The sequence below is a fragment of the Eriocheir sinensis genome, chromosome 5 (genome assembly GCF_024679095.1).
Source record: "Eriocheir sinensis breed Jianghai 21 chromosome 5, ASM2467909v1, whole genome shotgun sequence".
Classification (NCBI taxonomy): domain Eukaryota; kingdom Metazoa; phylum Arthropoda; class Malacostraca; order Decapoda; family Varunidae; genus Eriocheir; species Eriocheir sinensis.
In genome coordinates, this window is record NC_066513.1 from 11641120 (window position 1) to 11649231 (window position 8112).

Below are 8112 nucleotides of genomic sequence, written 5' to 3' on the forward strand. Positions count from 1 at the left end.
TTATAATTTTACAATTACCGAGTTCAAAATGAGAAAATATTATTTGTGATTTGGCGTCGGGCACCCTCAGTGAGATCGAAGGCAGCCATGAAGGCGGGGGTTAGTAAGCGTGGGAGGTTTGAGTAGAGTGAGGATGTCAATGCAACATAGTCGGCAACAAGATGTGAAGTCGTTAATGAGACATTGATGCAAACATGTTGGTACTGATCTGCAGGATATAAGATGGGAGCCCTGATGTGGACGAGTTACGTTGGGCGAGATATCTGGGCAGACTCACACACGTACACCAACAGGATCGGCGTCAGGTACTCATGTTATAATATGGGCCAAATCATGGAGTGGACGACAGCAGACGGTACAGCTAAAATAAAGTTATCGTGAACACGGCGTCTCCTCTGATGCCTACGCAAAAGGAATACGGCAGTAGCTGTCTCCAAGGCATCCCGCCACGCCGATATGAACTTCACATCCCCAGAGACAAGTGTGAAAGGACTCATAAAGTCGACTCTTGTGGCCAACATATTGCCAACACTTTAAGACTGGAATATGCACACGTTGGAAAATTGTTTACACTGGAATATGATTCGAGTTGGAAAATGAACTAATGTGGAATATGGCACAGAATGGAATATGGCTCAGACCGGAATATGGTTCAACTCGAATATGGCACACCCTGAAATATGATTTAGATTTAAGTGTTTAGGCGTGTCGCAAGAGATGATCGGTGTGATGACACCGCATTAACAGTCTCAGTGAGCGTGAGAAATAGCATTAAAGACCGACACCAAAGAGGAAACACGCCCTGCCTCCACCCTCTTCTAGCTGGTTCTGAGTGGTGGTGGTGTAAGAATGCTCCCTCCCTATAGGGGGAGAACGGGCCTTTGCCAGAGGTGGCCCGTAGCAGGGAGCCGACAGACAGACTCAATTAGAGAAGTTCTGTCCCCCAAAAATTGCCAGTGTTCGCTAGCTACTTTAATTAAAACTGAGTCAACTCCTGTTGAAGTTATGAGGACTCGCACACTTTAAAATCTCTCACGTGATAAATCATGATGCACTGTGCCTATAGTATACAAGACACTGATCCCAAGTGTTTATGCTAACATTTTTCAGGCGAGGTGGTGAGAAACACTCTACCATTCAGCTATTACAAGCTAAATACTCACACCTAAGCTTACACCATTCTCGCTTTTTTTTTATAATCTCCTGCCGCATGTATAGCTTGAACCATTTTTCTAATAGATTCCACGAAGACTAATGTTTAATCTGGAAAGTACCGAACAGAATCTAGTCAGTAGAACTCTTGGTAAAGAGATATTTAAAAGGCCGAAACTCGCACAGTACCGAAAGGAGCCGCTGAGGGGCCGAACTCACTCTCACCAAGACTTACGAACACAAAGGGCTGTAGCTGTCTAGGACACTGGGAAGAAAGAAACAGTGGAACACCTAATTGTAGAATGTAGCAACTACGAGAGGCAGAGAGAGGAGCTAGTACCAGAAGAAGTGATGGTGATGAGCAGATGAAAAGCGATACAAGTCAAAAGAAGAAGAAGAAGAAGGTTTGTTTTGGTTTGGAATGCCAAGTCGTATAAATCTATCTACAAGGTATAAATACATAATGAGCAAGTAAAGTTTGTGTTCGTGATTTATTAATTGCTTTAGTGTATCAAGTGCCTAAAATTGTTATTACAGAAGTTTTTGTTGACCAAAAAACAACGAACAACAGGTCGTAGATTCAGACTGCTGTGCAACTGAAGTTTCATAATTTCATTTATCATGATACCGCATCTGTGTCAAAGATTATTGAAGAATAATGTTCTCAATATTCATAACTTTGTTTTGAATTACACTGGGATAAGCAAAAAAAATATTTTATAGAAGACCCACTTTTCTGTACCAAATTATGCTTTCCAGATAATCTGGCATTTTCTTCGAGGTCCAGAACTCCTCTAATTGGCGGACGTGCCAACTAAGTCTGTACGTCGACGAGGGCGGGCGTGCCACAGATTCTGAGGTATCTCCTTCTGCTCATAATCTCCCGAGGGTGGCAGTCAGCAGGTACCACCGCAGCAAATTTCTCCGTCTGTTGTCATTCTCACAATAATCTGACCTCCTCAGTGGCACGACACCGATCATCTCTTGCGACACGCCCATCACATTCCTATCTACATGATCCTACATACATTAGCGCCTTACAGAGATGCCGTAAGCTGAAATACAGTTCACACTGGAATATGGCTACTGGAGTACGTAGAAGACTGGAACATGCCACAGACTGGAATAAGGTAAAGAATGGAATATGGCACAGATATGAGTACAGTACGGACTTGAATATGACAGACTAGAGTACAGCACATTAATGAAAATGGTTTAGTAAAATATGTTTAGGTTAGACTGTATGGGGCACCACAAGACCGCCCTGCATTCCCAGCTTTTTTAATCAGCCAACAACTTGTATATCCAAGGGACGGGAGTCGAGGGTTGAACTTAAACAATGCGAATGTTATACTACCTGCACTTGGTAGCCTGGTTTATTTCCTATAAGCGTTGCAAATATAGTGAATTCAAGACAGTTATTTCAGATATATGCTGTGTTACCTGGTGTAGAATAAAAGAAAAGCGTGAGGATAAAATTGTGGGGGATGCAACAGTAAGGGACACTGACACTGTATTTTGCTTCTCAGGAGTGTTAATGGTTATGTCAGAAAAGCTTTGCCCTCTGCTACTATTGATATTGATGTTTGCTTAGGTGTTATCTCAAAAATAAAATTGATAAATTACTTCACGGCTCAGAAAATATAATAAACGCGAGGCACCATCCACCACCAGGTAAGTCTGAGGAGCAGAGGCCGAGGCTTCACTTGCAGGACATTTATTGAGGAACTCAGCACAACCAGCGAGGAGGGCACCCCCCTAAAAAAATATGAATGGACGGGAAGAGAGAGTTCACTAAACACAACTTCGAAAAGAGTGGAGCTTGAGACGCCTCCACCGTCCCACTCCACTGGCTTCCTCCTCCGCGGAGGAGGAAGCCAAGGAAGGAGACGAAAAGGAGAAATGGACGCGTCCATTTCTCCTTTTCGTCTCCTTCATTCCAGACGTCTGTCATTATTGTTGCTTCCATTTCCTTTCATTTCCTTAAACATGTAACTGCTTGTACCACTCGATTGGCTTCCACACCACCTCGCTCCGTTCCTTCCTTCCTATCGCCGTCACATTCCCTCCACCCTTCTCTCCTACTTCTGCATTACCTCTCCCCTCCTTCCTCCCTTCATCTTCCCTCCATCCTTCTCTCCTACCTCTGCATTATCTCTTCCCTCCTTCCTCCCTTCATCTTTCCTCCATCCTTCTCTCCTACCTCTGCATTATCTCTCCCCTCCTTCCTTCCTTCATCTTCCCTCCATCCTTCTCTCCTACCTCTCCCCTCCTTCCTCCCTTCATCTTCCCTCCATCCTTCTCTCCTACCTCTGGTTTCTCTCTCTCCCTTTCTTCCCGCCTTCACATTCCCTCCATCCTTCTCTCCTACCTCTGTATTATCTCCCTCCATTCCTTCCTGCCTTCACATTCCCTCCACCATTCTCTCCAACCTCTGCTTTATCTCTCTCCCTTCCTTCCAGCCTTCACATTCCCTCCATCCTTCTATCCTACCTCCGTATTATCTCTCTCCATTCCTTCCTGCCTTCACTTTCCCTCCATCCATCTCTCCTACCTCTGCTTTATCTCTCTCCATTCCTTCCTGCTTTCACATTCCCTCATCCTTCTCTACTACCTATGCATTGTCTCCCTCCCTCCCTCCCAGTCCTCACATTTCTCTATTCTTCCTTCCCACATATGCATTTCCAACAAAAGCAAAAATAAATATTAGGAAAAATAATCGTGACTCCAAAAAGCGAAAAGTTTACATTTATTTTTCGGTTAAAGCAAAGGTCTGCAGTGTGTGTGTGTGTGTGTGTGTGTGTGTGTGTGTGTGTGTGTGTGTTTCTTTCATGTTCCAGTGTTTCCCTTAGTTCCCTCTCCTACCCACAGCTTCTTTCTTCATTCCCAAGCTCTCTCCCTCTACCAACTTCCCTGCACCCCTTATTTTATAAGGAAATGGGGATGAAGAGAAGAGGAAATGAGATGACTTTGAGGAGGAGAAGCTGTAAAATAAGGGGTGCAGGGAAGGTGGTAGAGGGAGGGAACTTGGGAACGAAGAAAGAAGCAGCTGTGGGTGGGAGAGGGAGCTAAGTGAAACACTGGAACATGAAAGAAACACACACACACACACACACACACACACACACACACACACACACACACACACACTGCAGACCTTTGCTTTAACCGAACAAGTGTTAATAACACAAAAACTGTGCTAGATCGGCGTCCCATGACCCTCCAACACACACCCCAACAATTTATATTATGCACCTAGGGGTCTAAAATGGAAAATGCTGAAAAGTAAAGATGGTGCCACTATAAACACTTGTCTGCGCCACAACGGGATGGGGCCGACCACCAGGCCCTACTATGAAGGCCTACTGGCGCCACAGGCCAAGACGTAAAAAAAAGGGGTCACTTTGTTTATAATACCATGTTGTAGGGTTCATCAGGGCTAACAAATATTATTATACAATGTCATGTCTACAGTGCATGGGTAAGCCAGGAAAACAACTTGAAGAGAATAACAAGATGGACAATCTGTTGATCGGCGTCTGCGACGCCGATAACAATAAATGTAAACTTTTTGCTATTTGGAATTCCGATTATTTATTTATTTTCTTTATTTTTTGCTTCGCCGAACCCGCAGCGCTTGAAACATAGAATGGCAAAAGACTAGGATGCTATTTTTGTGTTTTCATTAAACGGGTGAGGCCTCTGGGGAGGGATGGGATATGCTGCTGGTGGGTAAAGATATGGCCGTGGGGGATGGGACGAAGGAAGGTTTTGTGTGATTTAGAACATTTTTGCGAGAGGGAAAATGTTATGTAGTTGATTTGGGTGTTATAGAATATTGCGAGGAAAAGGGATGATGTGAGGAGAGGATACGACTTGGAAAATGCTATTCGGAGCGTGAAGCTGCTGCGGATGTGATGATCCTGAAGACCAACATTCAAGTGTCATTGAAAGACGCTGACAGTTTTCAACCATTGCCAAGTGCCAAGAGATTACCCACACGTTGTCTGGATCTTCTATTGATTCTAACCTCAGTGACTTCGGTTAAGAGGGGCACAGGGCAGGCAGCATGGGTCACGCACGAGTGATATATCACGGCAGCCACTCAGAAGATAAATTCCCCTGTGGCAACAAAGGGCTGAGAGAGAGAGAGAGAGAGAGAGAGAGAGAGAGAGAGAGAGAGAGAGAGAGAGAGAGAGAGAGAGAGAGAGAGAGAGAGAGAGAGGAAATACAGGGGTGTGTGAAGAGTGGCAACAATGGAGTGGACTTGAGTGTGAGTGTGACGGAAAGGTCAGAGCTAGGACGGCTGACGGGGACTGGGCGGGGCGGGGTGACGTGCTGGTTCCGCGGCGTGTGGTGTCGGCGGGGTGGGGGTGGGGGGGTGGGGGGTGGGGCAGAGGCGTAGCTTCGTGCTCTAAAAATCTATTTTTCCCTTAAGCTGTTACCTTCCTGTTGGTGCTGTTTATTCTTTTTTTTATATGTTATCATGTTAGCAATGAAAATAACTAATAGGAAAATAATGATAATGATGTAAATATATGATAATATTAATAGAGATGATAAAAAAAAAGAAATTACAACAACAGTAAAAACAACACACACTTCTACTACTACTACTACTACTACTTTTACACTACTACTACTGCTACTACTACTACTGCTACTACTACTACTACTACTACTACTACTACTACTAAAAAAATAATAATAATAACAATAATAAAAATAATAATAATAATAATAATAATAATAATAATAATAATAATAATAATAATAATAACAATAATAATAAAAAAGAGGCAGCTTAAGGGCACACAAAAAAAGGAAACAATAATAAAAAAAAAGCCCGCTACTCGCTCCTCCTAAAAAAGAATCAAAATAGGTGGCCGAAAGAGAGGTCAGTTTCGGGAGGAGAGGTGTCCAGATACCCTTCTCTTGAAAGAGTTCAAGTCGTAGGCAGGAGGATATACAGATGAAGGAAGATTGTTCCAGTGTTTACCAGCGTGAGGGATGAACCAGTGAAGATGCTGGTTAACTCTTGCATAAGGGGTTTGGACAGTATAGGGATGAGCATGAGTAGAAAGTCGTGTGCAGCGGGGCCACGGGAGGGGGGGAGGCATGCAGTTAGCAAGTTCAGAAGAGCAGTCAACGTGGAAATATCGTTAGAAGATAGAATGAGAGGCAACATCGCGACGGAATTTAAGAAGTAGAAGACTATCAGTAGGAGGAGGAGAGCTGATGAGACGAAGAGCCTTAGACTCCAATCTGTCCAGAAGACCTGTGTGAGTGGAGCCCACCCACACGTGATATGCAAACTCAATACGAGGGCGGACAAGGCCCCTGTATATGGATGGCAACTGCGCGAGGGAGAAAAACTGGCGGAGACGATACAGAGCGCCCAACCTCGAGGAAGCTGATTTAGCGAGAGAGGAGATGTGAAGTTTCCAGTTGAGATTTTGAGTAAAGGATAGACCGAGGATGTTTAGTGTTGAAGATGGTGATAGCAGAGTGTTGTCGAAGAGTAGGGGATAGGAGTCTGGAAGATTGTGTCGAGTTGATAGGTGGAGAAATTGAGTTTTTGAGACATTGAAGGACACAAGTTTCCTTCTGCCCCAATCGGAAATGATAGCAAGGTCTGAGGTTAAGCGTTCTGCAGCCTCCAGTCTGGAGTCGTGTACTTCCTGTTCAGAGCGTCTTCTATAGAAAGAAGTTGAATAATGCAGTGTGAAGTCGCCGGCGTATGAGTGGACAGGACAGTTTGTTATAGAAAGAAGATCATTGATGAATAACAGGAAGATAGTGGGTTATAGGACAGAGCCCTATGGAACACCACTGTTGATAGGTTTAGGGGGAGAACAGTGACCGTCTACCACCGCAGAGATAGAACGGCCGGAAAGGAAACTGGAGATAACGGAACAGAGAGAGGGATAGAATCCGAAAGAGGGCAGTTTAGAAAGCAAAGACTTGTGCCAGACTCTATCGAAGGCTTTCGATATGTCTAGCGCAACAAAGAAAGTTTAACCGAAATGGCTAAGAGAGGATGACCAAGAGTCAGTTAAGAGAGCAAGAAGATCGCCAGTAGAACGCCCCTTGCGGAACCCATACTGGCGATCAGATAGAAGGTTAGAAGTGTAAAGGTGCTTTTGAATCTTCCGGTTAAGGATTGATTCAAAAGCTTTAGATAGACAGGAAAGTAAAGCTATAGGGCGGTAGTTTAAGGGATTGGAACGGTCACCCTTCTTAGGCATAGGCTGTACAAAGGCATACTTCCAGCAGGAAGGAGAGGTACATGTTGATAGGCAGAGACGAAAGAGTTTGACCAGGCAGGGTGTCAGCACGGAAGCACAGTTTTTAAGGACAATAGGAGGCACTCCATCAGGTCCATAAGCCTTCTGAGAGTTGAGGCCAGAGAGGGCATAGAAAACATAATTTGGAAGAATCTTAAAAACAGGCATAAAGGAGTTAGAGGGGGGGATGAATAGGAGGAACATGCCCAGAATCGTCCAAGATGGAGTTCTTACAGAAAGTTTGAGAGAAGAGTTCAGCCTTAGAGACAGGTGAGACGGCAGTGCTGCCGTCAGGGTTAAGGAGAGGAGGGAAAGAGGAAGAAGTGAAATTGGAAGAGATATTTTTGGTACAGATGCCAGAAGTCACGGGAAGAATTAAATGAAGCAAGGTGTTGACATTTTCTATTGATAAAAGAAGTTTTGGTAAGTCGGAGAATAGATCTGGCACGATTCCGGGCTGAAATGTAAAGGTCATAAATAGCGGGAGTTCGAAGGCTCTGGAACCTTTTGTGAGCTGCCTCTCTATCTTTAATAGCACGAGAACAAGCATGATTAAACCAAGGCTTTTTAGCATGAAGAGTAGAGAAAGAACGTGGAATGTATGCCTTCATTCCAGAGACAATCATCTCTGAGATGCGCTGGGCACACACAAAGGGGTCTCTCTCCTAGAAGC